At 45.5% G+C, this 13,953-nt stretch overlaps 1 non-coding gene across 1 annotated transcript; it reads left to right on the top strand.

Moving 5' to 3' along the window:
- Positions 1-12,590: 12,590 nt before the first annotated feature.
- TRNAI-GAU (transfer RNA isoleucine (anticodon GAU)) lies at positions 12,591-12,666 on the top strand. The gene has a single exon. It is a non-coding gene; the product is annotated as a tRNA-Ile (tRNA).
- Positions 12,667-13,953: the final 1,287 nt, after the last annotated feature.

The following is a 13,953-nucleotide window of genomic DNA, read 5'->3' as shown; positions in this document are numbered from 1 at the left end:
CCTTCATTTGAGAAGGCTTAGTTGTTCCTCCCTCTAGATCCCTGCACACACATCCCCACGTGGCTCTGGTGTAGCACATATGACATTATCCTGTACTAGAGTTTGTTTATCTCTTTGTGTCCCTGGGCAAATTTTGGGGTCAAAGTCCATGTCTTAATCATCTTCATGCACCACAGTCGAGATTCAAGATATTTACCTGGCTCAATAAATATTTGTTGAGTGACATGAAGTCTGACAAGCAGTGAAATAGTTAACACACCTGGTGTGAAAGTCTTCTTCAAACATCTCCAGTTATGTTCTATAAACAATAACCATTTTAATCTTTTTTTTTTTTTTTTTTTTTTGGTTTTTTGTTGTTGTTGTTTTGTATTTTTTCAAAGTAAGAAGCAAGGGGGCAGGGGGGGTGCAGACTCTCGCATGTGTCCTACCGAGATCCACTCCGCATGCCCACCAGGGGGTAATTATCTGTTGCAGCAGGAGCCATTCTAGCGCCTGAGGCCGAGACCATGGAGCCATCCTCAGCGCCCAGGCCAACTGTGCTCCAATGGAGCCTTGGCTGCAGGAGGGGAAGAGAGAGACAGAGAGGAAGGAGAGGGGGAGGGGTGGAGAAGCAGACGGGCACTTCTCCAGTGTGCCCTGGCCGGGAATCAAACCCTGAACTTCCACATACCCAGCCGACGCTCTACCGCTGAGCAAACTGGCCAAGGCCAACCATTTTAATCTTGTATGTTACCAAAGTGTCATGTCCCAGACTGTAGGGTTAAACAACTTGTCCACTGCTGTTTCCTTGGAAGAATTCACTTAAGAACTCTCTGTTTTGTGCACTCTTCATTGAGCACGCCCACACCCCCATTTCTTCAAGAGTGCACTTTGCTTCTTCTATCCTAAGCTCTAAGGGTCCGAACGAGACCTGCACCCGGGCAGTGGCAGTTTGTCCCGGACTCACCCCCTGATCCTATCTCCAGGGGCCCGCCCTTTGCCTCCCTGGCCCATCCTTTTATAAACTTACTCTCAGTTTCAAAAGAAAAAAAAACAAAAAAAACTTGCTGTTCTTTGGCCTAAGAAAGGATATCAGCCTGTCAATAACAGATTGCAAAATTCAGTGCATGAGCATGAGTTTGATCAAGTCTCCATGGTGACAAAGTAGACACTCTGGAGTAAGATCAAATGGGAACAGAATTGCAAAGCAGGCAGGGTTTCAGACGCTTCCTTTTTCTTGGATGATGAGAGAGGGGTAATTTGAAAAATAAAATAGCCAAGCCTTTGAAGGTATAACATCTCCGTCTCATTCCCAAGAACAGTGAGGTGATTACATTATTTTCTTTCTCTGAAGGAGAGAACCTGGCGTGCCGGGAGAAGTGGACCTCACCTTGAACTACCTATTCTCCGTGTGCATCAGAGAGAAGTCCACGCGCCTGGAATGCTTTTATTCTACCATTAGCTTTTTCCACTCAGAACCCTGAATCATTTCTCACTTGATGGGAGAGTTGATGAGAAAATAGACCTGGTTTAATAAGTTTAATCGAAAGATAATGGGCTTATCCACCAGATATGGGTCAAATCTCTCTCGGACCACTTAATTGGATAGGTTTAGGCAAGAACCTTAATAATTTTTTTTTTTTTGTTTAGTTTCATTTGTAAGACAGTAAGAACTATCTCATAGTCGTGGTAGGAGGAATAACAGATAAAATATGTAAATTCCCAGCACAGTGCTCGTCCCTTAGTATGTATCAGTAAATTAGCACACTTTCTCCAATCCCTTTTTTTATTTTATTATTATTTTTTTTACAGAGACAGAGAGAGAGTCAGAGAGAGGGATAGACAGGGACAGACAGACAGGAACGGAGAGAGATGAGAAGCATCAATCGTTAGTTTTTCATTGCGCGTTGCAACACCTTAGTTGTTCATTGATTGCTTTCTCATACGTGCCTTGACCGCGGGCCTTCAGCAGACCGAGTAACCCCTTGCTGGAGCCAGCGACCTTGGGTTCAAGCTGGTGGGCTTTTGCTCAAACCAGATGAGCCCACACTCAAGCTGGCGACCTCGGGGTCTCAAACCTGGGGCCTCTGCATCCCAGTCTGACGCTCTATCCACTACGTCACCACCTGGTCAGGCTCTCCAATCCCTTTTTGACATGATAATCTTTCATAAACTACTTTAATTAGGGAAGGAACATTAGGTAGGAAAGTTTCAAAGGTCTTCAGAGATGCATTAGAATTTGGGGTTAAGATGGCTAGAAAAGGAAGGGGTTTGGGGGAAGGGGAGTAAAGAGGGACAAATATACAGTAATGGAAAATGATTTGACTCTGGGTGATGGACACACAACACAACAGTTCAAATGCTGTGGAAATATTTACTGAAAGCTATGAACTTTTATTATCAATGTCACACCATTAAATTTAGTTTTCTAAATAAAAAATTTAAAGAACTTTTATAGGATAGAAAAAAGATGGATAGAAAAATTGCTTACGTTGATACCATGCAATATAATGTCAAGAAAAGGCCTGACCAGGAAGTGGCACAGTGGATACAGTGCCACTGGCACGTGGAGGACCCAGGTTCAAAACCCCGAGGTCGCCAGCTGGAGAGCAGGCTCAACTGGTTTGAACAAGGTTGACCAGCTTGAGCCCAAGGTGACTGGCTTGAGCACGGGGTCACTCGGTCTGCTGTAGCCCCCCAGTCAAGGCACATATGAGAAAGCAATCGATGAACAACTAAGGTGCCACAGCAAAGAATTGATGCTTCTCATCTCTCTCCCTTCTTATCTGTCCCTATCTGTCCTTCTGTCTGTCTCTCTCTGTCTCTGTCACAAACACAAAAAAGAAAGAATTAAAAGAGAGAAAAAAGAAAAGTTTAAGAGTTGAGACATCTGATTTCTCTTTTACTTTTTAATTTTGATTTATTAATTTTAGCAAGAGAGAAACGGGGAGAGAGAGAAACAGGAACATCGATCTGTTCCTATATGTGCCCTGAGCAGGGATGGAACCGTCAGCCTCTGTGTTTCAGGACAAAGCTCTAACCAACTGAGTTATCTGGCCCAGACTAGTTGGAAGGTTTAATTTCTTATCTTGGCTCTGGCCAGCAGTGTGAATTTGAACAAGTTACTGTACTTCTCTGCTCCTGTTTGGGTTTTCTCTTCTTTCTTTCCCTTTTTTAAATGCTTATTTTGTTAGTTTTAGAGAGATGGAAAATGAGAGAGGGAAAGAGAGACAGGAGCATTGATCTGCTCCTTTATGTGCCCTGGTCAGGGATCAAACCAGCAACCTCTGCTCTGCAGGTTGATGCTCTAACTAACCAGCTATCCGGCCAAGGCAGTTTGGGTTCTCTTTTAAGCTTCCTGCTGTGCAAAATGATAAATATAGACCAAATTATCTTTTATGATCCTTTCTACAAGTGAATTTCTAGGATTCTAATTGGCTCATGTGGCTTATTTTCTCCCAGCTATGGGAAGTTCCAATTGTTTGAAGTAGGAAGGCAGAGAAGATTGAAGAAGGAAGAATTTGGGAGGAGGAGGTCCAAGCAGATGCTGGGAGGTGGGGAAGGAGCATGGAGTACAATTAGCTTCTGTTTGGAGCTGTTTGTCCAGTTAGAGAATTATCAAGTCCCCGCTTCTCCGTTTTTCTCACTTGCCCTCTCTAACTGGTCTCCTTTCTTCCACTCAGTCACCACGCAGTGATGGAGGGCAGCCTTTGCCCTAGCTCTGTGCTAAAGAGGCAGGGTTGCAGGCTACATATCGGGCCAGATCTCTGCTGCCCAGAAGCTTTCAATAAAGTCAGACAGATATGATGAACATACAGTTAAGGCCAGTAGCCACGGCCACTATCACAGCAGCCTGGCCCATGCAGGTTCGCATTGGATTTGGACAGTCGGTAAAGAAACAACGGAGCCAAAAACTGGTGGGCCATCATCTTTAATCCTAGCTTACACCTGGCAGGCAAGTAAAAAACACACACTGGGCTCCAAAACCCACTCACATTCAGTGCTCACAAAGCTACTGACTTATCCGAGTTTCCTAGAATCAAAAGTTTCTAGCTCACCCGACTTATTCTCCTCTGTTCCCCAACTCTTTCTTTCTCTCTGCACAAACTCTGCACAAACTGGCCTCTCACTCAACACTCCGCCATCTTGGCTGCTTCTCCTGGCCTCCTCCACGTGGCCTTTCTCTGCTCTCCTCTCTGCTCTGTCCTCTAATATTAATCTCAGGAACCAAGAGAGCAAGCTCCCGTTCTGCCCCCATTTTATAGTGTAGAAATCAAAACCTTTAATCCAATATACAAAACAGGGAAGTCTCTAATACAAAGTCACTTATCTGAGGCCCTACATCAAAAAGGGTGGGAGCCCTGGCCAGTTGGCTCAGCAGTAGAGCGTCGGCCTAGCGTGCGGAGGACCCGGGTTCGATTCCCGGCCAGGGCACACAGGAGAAGCGCCCATTTGCTTCTCCATCCCTCCGCCGCGCTTTCCTCTCTGTCTCTCTCTTCCCCTCCCGCAGCCAAGGCTCCATTGGAGCAAAGATGGCCCGGGCTCTGGGAATGGCTCTGTGGCCTCTGCCTCAGGCGCTAGAGTGGCTCTGGTCGTAACATGGCAACGCCCAGGATGGGCAGAGCATCGCCCCCTGGTGGGCAGAGCGTCGCCCCATGGTGGGCGTGCCGGGTGGATCCCGGTCGGGCGCATGCGGGAGTCTGTCTGACTGTCTCTCCGTTTCCAGCTTCAGAAAAAAAAAAAAAAAAAAAAAAAAAAAAAAGGGGGTGGGAAAGGCTTAGTCCTAAAACCAAGCCCCAGGCTACAAGGATCCTGTCTGCCCACAGCCCGCCCCCAACATACATTAATATCACCTGGGCGACAGGCTTCCATGTGGGCAGCGCCATCTTTAACAAAGTGAGCATAATATATTTTATCTGCCCAACACTCTCCTTTTTAAAAAAATGTTTCTTTTATTAATTTTTAGAAAGGAGAGAGAGAGAGAGAGAGAGAGAGAGAGAAGGGGGAGGGAGGAGCAGGAAGCATCAACTCCCATATGTGCCTTGACCAGGTGTAAAGCCAGGAGGCACGGCCAGGGCCACCATCACAGCCGCCCAGCCCATGCAGGTCGGCATTTGATTCGGACAGTCGGCAAAGAAACAGCAGAGCCAAAAACTGATGGGCCATAGTCTTTAATTCTAGCTTGCACCCGGTGGGCAAGTAAAAATACACACTGGGCTCCAAAACCCACTCACATTCAGTGCTCACAAAGCCACTGACTTATCCGAGTTTCCTAGAATCAAAGGTTTCTAGCTCACCAGCCTTATTCTCCTCAGTTCCCCATCTCCTTCCTTATCCCAGATACAAACTCTGCCCAAACTGGCTTCTCTCTCAGCACTCTGCCATCTTGGCTGCTTCTCCTGGCCTACTCCACGTGGCCTTTCTCTGCTCTCCTCTGCTCTCTCATGCTAATCATCTCAGGAACCAAGAGCACAAACTCTGTTCTGCCCCCATTTTATATTGTAGCTTCACAAGCTCTAATCCAATATACAAAATAGGGAAGTCTCTAGTAGAGTCACTTCTCTGAGGCATGATTGGATTGTACCACCTCACATCAAAAAGGGTAGGAAAGGCTTAATCTCAAAACCAAGCCCCAGGCTACAAGGATTCTGCCTGCCTTTAGCCCACCCCAACACACATTAATATCACCTGGGCGACGGCCTCCTCATGTTATCTTTAACAAAGCGAGCATAATACATTTTATCTGCCCAACACCAGGCAAGCCCAGGGTTTTGAACCAGCGACCTCAGCGTTCCAGGTCGACGCTTTATCTTTTTTTTTTACTTCTATTCCAGGGGCTGAAGCACTAGTGTTTCTTGCCAGGCCTATTGCTTCCTTTTATGATCTTGAGTTCCCTGCTCCCACCTTCTCTAAGACTGCAACTCCTGGCCAACCTGTGGTGGTGCAGTAGATAAATCGTAGATAAAGCTTTGACCTGGAACACTGAGGTTCCTGATTTGAAACCCTGGGCCTCCCCGGGCAAGGTACATACAGGAAGCAACTACGACTTGAGGCTTCCCTCCGCCCCTTCTCTCCCTCTCTCTAAAATAAATAAATAAAATCTTTAAAAAACAAAAAAAGATTGCAACTTCTTTTCTCCCTGCATCCTAAGAATCTCTCTTTTCCCCCATCTATAGGCTATCCAAGTATCTTCATCCTTAAATTCATAAATAATATGAACAAAAGAAAGCCCTGTGCTTTACTGTAGAGCCTGGAGGCACGGCCAGGGCTACTATCATAGCAGCCTGGCCCATGCAGGTTCGCATTGGATTCGGACAGTCGGTAAAGAAACAACGGAGCCAAAAACTGATGGGCTGTCATCTTTAATTCTAGCTTGCACCCGGCAGGCAAGTAAAAACACACACTGGGCTCCAAAACCCAGTCACATTCAGTGCTCACAAAGCCACTGACTTATCCGAGTTTCCTAGAATCAAAGGTTTCTAGCTCACCAGCCTTATTCTCCTCAGTTCCCCATCTCCTTCCTTATCCCAGATACAAACTCTGCCCAAACTGGCTTCTCTCTCAGCACTCTGCCATCTTGGCTGCTTCTCCTGGCCTACTCCACGTGGCCTTTCTCTGCTCTCCTCTGCTCTCTCATGCTAATCATCTCAGGAACCAAGAGCACAAACTCTGTTCTGCCCCCATTTTATATTGTAGCTTCACAAGCTCTAATCCAATATACAAAATAGGGAAGTCTCTAGTAGAGTCACTTCTCTGAGGCATGATTGGATTGTACCACCCCACATCAAAAAGGGTAGGAAAGGCTTAATCCCAAAACCAAGCCCCAGGCTACAAGGATTCTGCCTGCCTTTAGCCCACCCCAACACACATTAATATCACCTGGGCGACGGCCTCCTCGTGTTATCTTTAACAAAGTGAGCATAATACATTTTATCTGCCCAACATTTACCATCTTCCACTTCTTTCCTAAATAAACTAGCACCTACCACTGTTGGGTTTTTTATTTTAATGGCACCACATTTTTTCCATCCACTGGCCTGATTCCCAGAACCAACCCCCTCCCCTTTCTTATGCCTTCTCACACCTAATTCCGGCATGCACTTTGCTGCTAAGACCTGTATTTTAGCAGGGTCTCTTGTTGTGTCTTTGTATAGCTTTCCATTTCTTCTTACAAACACTCTAATTGAAGATTTTACCCTTACCCTCTTTGTTTAGCTGAGTGTTGGGCAGATAAAATGTATTATGCTCACTTTGTTAAAGATGGAGGCCGTCGCCCAGGTGATATTAATGTGTGTCTCTGTGGGCAGGAAGAATCCTTGTAGCCTGGGGCTTGGTTTTGGGATTAAGCCTTTCCTACCCTTTTTGATGTGGGGCGGTACAATCCAATCATGCCTCAGAGAAGTGACTTTGTATTAGAGACTACCCTATTTTGTATATTGGATTAAAGGTTGTGAAGCTACACTATAAAATGGGGATGGAGCGGGAGCTTGCGCTCTTGGTTCCTGAGGTTAGCATGAGAGAGCAGAGAGAGTAGAGCCAGCAGCAGAAGGAGGCCACGTGGAGGAGGCCAGGAAGAGCAGCCAAGATGGCGGAGTGCTGAGTGAGATGCCAGTTTGTACAGTTTGTATCTGGGATAAGGAAGGAGATGGGGAACTGAGGAGAATAAGGCTGGTGAGCTAGAAACCTTTGATTCTAGGAAACTCGGATAAGTCAGTGGCTTTGTGAGCACTGAATGTGATTGGGTTTTGGAGCCCAGTGTATATTTTTACTTGCCCGCCGGGTGCAAGCTAGAATTAAAGATGACAGCCCATCAGTTTTTGGCTCTGTTGTTTCTTTACCGACTGTCCGAATCCAATACGAACCTGCATAGGCCAGAAGGCTGCTGTGATAGTGGCCCTGGCCCTGGCTTCTGGCTTTACACTGAGTTATCATAATTAGTGTGATTACTGGGGCTACTTCTCTCTCAGCCGTTTCCTCTAACACTCCTACAAAGCATGGCCAAACGATGCTTTCTTTTTTATTAATTTTTATTTATTTATTTTTTACAGAGTCAGAGAGTGAGTCAGAGAGAGGGATAGACAGGGACAGACAGACAGGAATGGAGAGAGATGAGAAGCATCAATCATTAGTTTTTCATTGTGGGTTGCAACACCTTAGTTGTTCATTCATTGCTTTCTCATATGTGCCTTGACCGCAGGCCTTCAGCAGACTGAGTAACCCCTTGCTGGAGCCAGTGACCTTGGGTTCAAGCTGGTGGGCTTTTTCTCAAACCAGATGAGCCCGCACTCAAGCTGGCGACCTCGGGGTCTCAAACCCGGGTCCTCTGCATCCCAGTCTGACGCTCTAGCCACTGCGCCACCGCCTAGTCAGGCCAAACGATGCTTTCTAAGTCACAACTTTGATTACTTCTCAGAGCTGCTGAAGAACCCTCAATTGCTCCCCATTGACTAAAGAATTAAGTACAAAACTTTCACTTGGACATTCAAGGCTTTCCACCCTATGGTCTCAACCTCCTGTTTTTACGTTGTCACCGCTACTCCCTTAGCTCTAGAGAAAAGGAGCTTTTACTATAGTTAGAGCAGACCACACATTTTCTCACTAGGTGGTTTTGTTTAGTCCATTTTCTCTGCCTGGAATCACCACCAGTTGAAATCATCACCTAAGACTCATCTTAATACTTTATCTCTGTTTACTTTCATTCACTTTGCCACATATTTACTGAGGACTAAGTTGAACGCATTATGCTAGGCAGTGTGAGTATACATTGGTAAACAGAGATGACCTCTGCCTTCAAGGGGCTGACAATCTTATTGAAAAGACATATAATTGGGACTAGATAGATACATTCAGATTTTGACACTGTGCTAAATGCCTAGATAGAGCTTGGTACGCAGATCATACAATGCATGTTTGCTGAATGACTGAATAATTGTTATATGAGATGCAAACATAGTGCATACTATGCCTAATGCTTAGTAAAGAATAAGAAATAAATATTCACTTCAACTGGGGTCCCATCTGGGACGGCCTACAGAAGAAGTTGGGTTTCCACAGGAGGGACATCCTGCATTGTGGTGGGTAAGGTCTTGGGCACAACAGGAAGTTAGGTTAGCTGCTGTTTTTCAGAAAGTCCACCTGTCAGTTAAAGGGAACCTGGGACAAACAGCCTTCTCCCTGCTGAAAACCCCGCCTTGTTTCCTGGGTCTGCACACCTTGCACAGCCCTTTCTTGCATCTCTCCTCCTCCCAGCACCCCTACAGTTCCCCAGACCTTCCTGGGGTCTGTCCCTAGAAAATCCAAAACTCTTTTGCATAGAAAAACCTCCATATCTTAGAGAATAAAAGTTTTACTTTGCGGCCCTGGCCGGTTGGCTCAGTGGTAGAGCGTCGGCCTGGCGTGCAGAAGTCCCAGGTTCGATTCCCGGCCAGGGCACACAGGAGAAGCACCCATCTGCTTCTCCACCCCCCCTCCTTCCTCTCTGTCTCTCTCTTCCCCTCCCGCAGCGAGGCTCCATTGGAGCAAAGATGGCCCTGGCACTGGGGATGGCTCCTTGGCCTCTGCCCCAGGCACTGGAGTGGCTCTTGTCTCTCAACAGAGCGACGATCCCGGTCGGGCGCATGCGGGAGTCTGTCTGACTGTCTCTCCCCATTTCCAGCTTCAGAAATATACCAAAAAAAAAGAAAAAAGTTTTACTTTGCTTTGCAGAGCCCTCTTGACATCAGTGAACTTACCTTTCAATTAGGCATTTTGCAAAATAAAGTGGTCTTTATTTTTTCTTTTGCCAACTTTAAACAGAAACGTTATTCTATTTATGGTAGGAGCAAGGGGAGGGTTTGGGGCACTGTAATCAGAGTAACACTAATAGTCAGCAACATGTACTGAACACTTACAATGTATTAGTCACTGTATAAGTTCTTTACATACATTATCTCATTTGATCCACACAACGAACTTACATATTATTGAAATCATTACTTCCATTTTACAGATGGGCAAACTGAGGCTTGTAGAGGTTTTACAAGTTGCCTGTAGTCATATACCTAACCACTGGAAGAGACAGAATTTGAGCCTAACTAAGTCTTGTGGCTTCATAGCTCTCCTGCTTAGCCAATACACGAGACGGCCTCACAATGTTGATTGTAGAAGATTTTTTGGGGGGGCTGAACAGATACATCAGCACCTCTCTTGAGCTATCCTTTCAGCTTTTGGAAGTTTCAAGAGCAGGATTAAAGGCTTCTGACAAATGGAGAGAGAAACACATACTTAGCAAAAGCAAACTGGAGCTGGACTCACTTACTTACGCAATGGAAATGGAGGCAATATTATCACACACTCCCTCCCTTCCATCCCCCACTAACCTGCCTCATCTCTTCAAGTGCCTGTAAGTGTTTTTGGATGACTGCCCTGGAGCTACTAATCGGAGGGGGGGAAAAGGATCTCTTTCTCAAGAGGAAATTTTCCCTTCCGATTAAATCTTTTCAGTTTTATTCCCCACGGCACTTACTAAGTACATATATCTAGTATTTTACAAGGTGTATCCCAAAGGTCTTAGCGCCCTTTCAAACATTAGTACCTTCAGAAGAATATGTGTTACAAACTTACTGAAAAATTTTAGAAGTTTAATTTTTCAACTTTTTTGTAGTTACATTTTTTTGAATAACATTTAATTTTTTTTGTCTTTCTAACTGAAGATGGCAAACATTGACCAAAACAACAAAAAAAATTTAAGTAAAATATTAATTATTCAAAATTTACCAAAATGAATAAAAGTAAAGAAATTGAAACAATACGCTTTCAAAAGATTTGCTGTTGTTATTGGTGGTGATGGCAGTGGAGTTTGTAACTACACTTTTGAAGAAATTAAAGTTTAAATTGTGTTAAGATATTGGAGCCCTGGCTGGTTGGCTCAGGCCAGTGTGTGGAAGTTCCAGGTTCAATTCCTAGTCAGGGCACACAGGAGAAGTGACCATCTGCTTCTCCACACCTCTCTCTCCTCCTCTCTCTCTTTCTTACTCTCTCTCTCTTCACCTCCTGAAGCCATGGTTCAAATGGTTCAAGCAAGTTGGCCCCAGGCACTAAGGATGGCCGCGCCTCAGGCACTAAAATAGCTTGGTTGCTGAGCAAAGGAGCAGATGCCCCAGATGGGTAGAACATTGCCCTGTAAGGGGCTTCCAGGTGGACCCTGGTTGGGTCACATGTGGAAGCCTGTCTCTCTGCCTCCCTGTCTCTCAATTAAAAAAAAAAATTAGGAGGGGAACATGCCTGACCTGTGGTAGCACAGTAGATAAAGCCTCGATCTGGAACGCTGAGATTACCAGTTCGAAACCTTGGGCTTACTGGGTCAAGGCACATTCGAGAAGCAACTACCACAAGTTGACGCTTTCTGCTCTCCCCCCTTCTCTCTCTAAAATCAAAAAATAAATTCTTTAAAAAAAAAAGAAATAAAAAATAACAACAACTATAAAAAAGATTTGGGGACATCCTGCATATACTATGCCTGCCTTTGGCTAAATTAAAGTACAGTAATTTGCTGATATCTAAAGTCATTTCCCAAGCAACATGAACACCCAAACTTTGCTGAAAAACTAACCATTTCACTGAAATATCTAAAGTATTTAAAAGTTTTAGCTTAACAATGTGATTTCACTTTTCAAGGTTCTTCACCACCTCTCTTCACAGTACTTTAATACTAAATAAAGAACTCAAGGGAGCCTGACCAGGCAGTGGCGCAGTGGATTGAGCGTCGGACTGGGATGCCAAGGACCCAGGTTCAAGACCCCAAGGTCGCCAGCTTGAGCACGGGTTCATCTGGTTTGAGCAAAAACTCACCAGCTTGGACCCAAGGTTGCTGGCTCAGTCTGCTGAAGGCCCACGGTCAAGGCACCTATGAGAAAGCAATCAATGAACAAGTAAGGTGTCGCAACAAAAAACTGATGATTGATGCGTCTCATCTCTCTCCGTTCCTGTCTGTCTGTCCCTATCTGTCCCTCTCACTGACTCTCTCTCTCTGTCTCTGTAAAAAGAAAAAAAAAAAGAACTCAAGAAAGCAGAAGGGGGTGAGAGGGGGATGGAGAGAGACTTGACTTGGGGTGGTGAACACACATTGCACTATACAGATGATGTATTATAGAATTGTACACTTGAAACCTGTATAATTTTATTAACCAATGTCACCCCAATAAATTCAATAAAATTTTTTTAATTCAAAATGATGAATACAATGGATAGTTTAACTGATTTATGAGCAGTATTGTTTGAAAACCCATCCTACTTGCAAGTCTACCCCATAAATCAGTTAAACTACGCATTTACTATTTTTAAAAGTAAGGGTTGAACCTAACCAGGTGGTGGCTCAGTGGAACAGAACATCAATCGAGATGTTGAGGACCCAGGTTTGAAACTCTGAGGTTGCCGGCTTGAGCGTGGGCTCATCGGCTTGAGCGCAGGTTGGCTGGTTTGAGCGTGGGATTATAGACATGACCCCATGGTCACTGGCTTGAGCAAGGGGTCACTGGCTCAGCTAGAGTGGCCCCAGGCACTGAGGATAACTCAGTTGGTCTGAGCATGTCAGGCTCTGGCCGATTAGTTCATTTGGTTAAGAGCATTGCCCCACCCTGGCCGGTTGGCTCAGTGGTAGAGCATCGGCCTGATGTGCAGGAGTCCTGGGTTCGATTCCCGGCCAGGGCACACAGGAGAAGCACCCATCTGCTTCTCCACCCCTCCCCCTCTCCTTCTTCTCTGTCTCTCTCTTCCCCTCCCGCAGCCGGGGCTCCATTGGAGCAAAGTTGGCCGGGGCACTGAGGATGGCTCTGTGGCCTCTGCCTCAGGTGCTAGAATGGCTCTGGTTGCAACAGAGCAATGCCCCAGATGGGCAGAGCATCGCCCCCTGGTGGGCATGCCAGGTGGATCCCGGTCGGGCGCATACGGGAGTCTGTCTGACTGCCTCTCTGTTTCCAACTTCAGAAAAATACAAAAAAAAAAAAAAGCATTGTCCCAAAACAACAAGGTTGCAGGTTCGACCCAGGTCAGGGCACACACACGGGAAGCAGCCAATGAATGCACGAATCAGTAGAACAAATAAATACTTCCTTTCCCCCTCCCCTCTCTCTCCCTTCCTCTCTCTGAAATTAAATTAATAGAGAAAATCTGTCAAAAAGTTACATTTTTAATTTCATTTTTCAATTACACTTTACATTCACTATTATCTCATTGTATGGCCAGTATCCACGGCCACCATCACAGCCGCCTGGTCCGTGCAGGTTCGCATTAGATTCGGACAGACGGTAACAATGGAGCCAAGAACTGGTGGGCCATTAGCTTTAATCCTAGCTTGCACCCAGCGGGCAAGTAAAAATACACACTGGGCTCCAAAACCCACTTATTCAGCGCTCACAAAGCTACTGACTTATCTGAGTTTCCTAGAATCAAAGTTTTCTACCTCACCAGCCTTATTCACCTCTACTCCCCATCTCCTTCTCTCTACACAAACTCTGCACAAACTGGCTTCTTCTTCAACGCTCTGCCATCTTGGCTACTTCTCCTGGCCTCCTCCACGTGGCCTCTCTCTCTGCTCTCCTCTCTCATGTTAATCTCAGGAATCAAGAGAGCAAGCTCTTGGTCTGCCCCCATTTTATAGTGCAGAAATCAAAATCTTTAATCCAATATACAAAATAGGGAAGTCTCTGATACAAAGTCCACCCCACATCAAAGAGGGTGGGAAAGGGAAAAAAAAAAAAAAAGGTGAGAAAGGCTTAGTCCTAAAATGAAGCCCCGGGCTACAAGGATCCTGCCTGCCCACAGCCCACCCCCAACACACATTAATATCACCTGGGCGATGGGCTTCCATGTGGGCAGCGCCATCTTTAACAAAGTGAGCATAATTTATTTTATCTGCCCAACACTCATATTACCTTAAGTGTACAACTTAGTAGTTAAATAGTCATATACTTTACAAAGCGTTCCCTTCAATATTTC

Source organism: Saccopteryx leptura, chromosome 1 (genome assembly GCF_036850995.1).
Source record: "Saccopteryx leptura isolate mSacLep1 chromosome 1, mSacLep1_pri_phased_curated, whole genome shotgun sequence".
NCBI lineage: Eukaryota > Metazoa > Chordata > Mammalia > Chiroptera > Emballonuridae > Saccopteryx > Saccopteryx leptura.
Note: the sequence above shows the minus strand (reverse complement) of the source record. Positions and strands in the feature narration are given on the sequence as shown.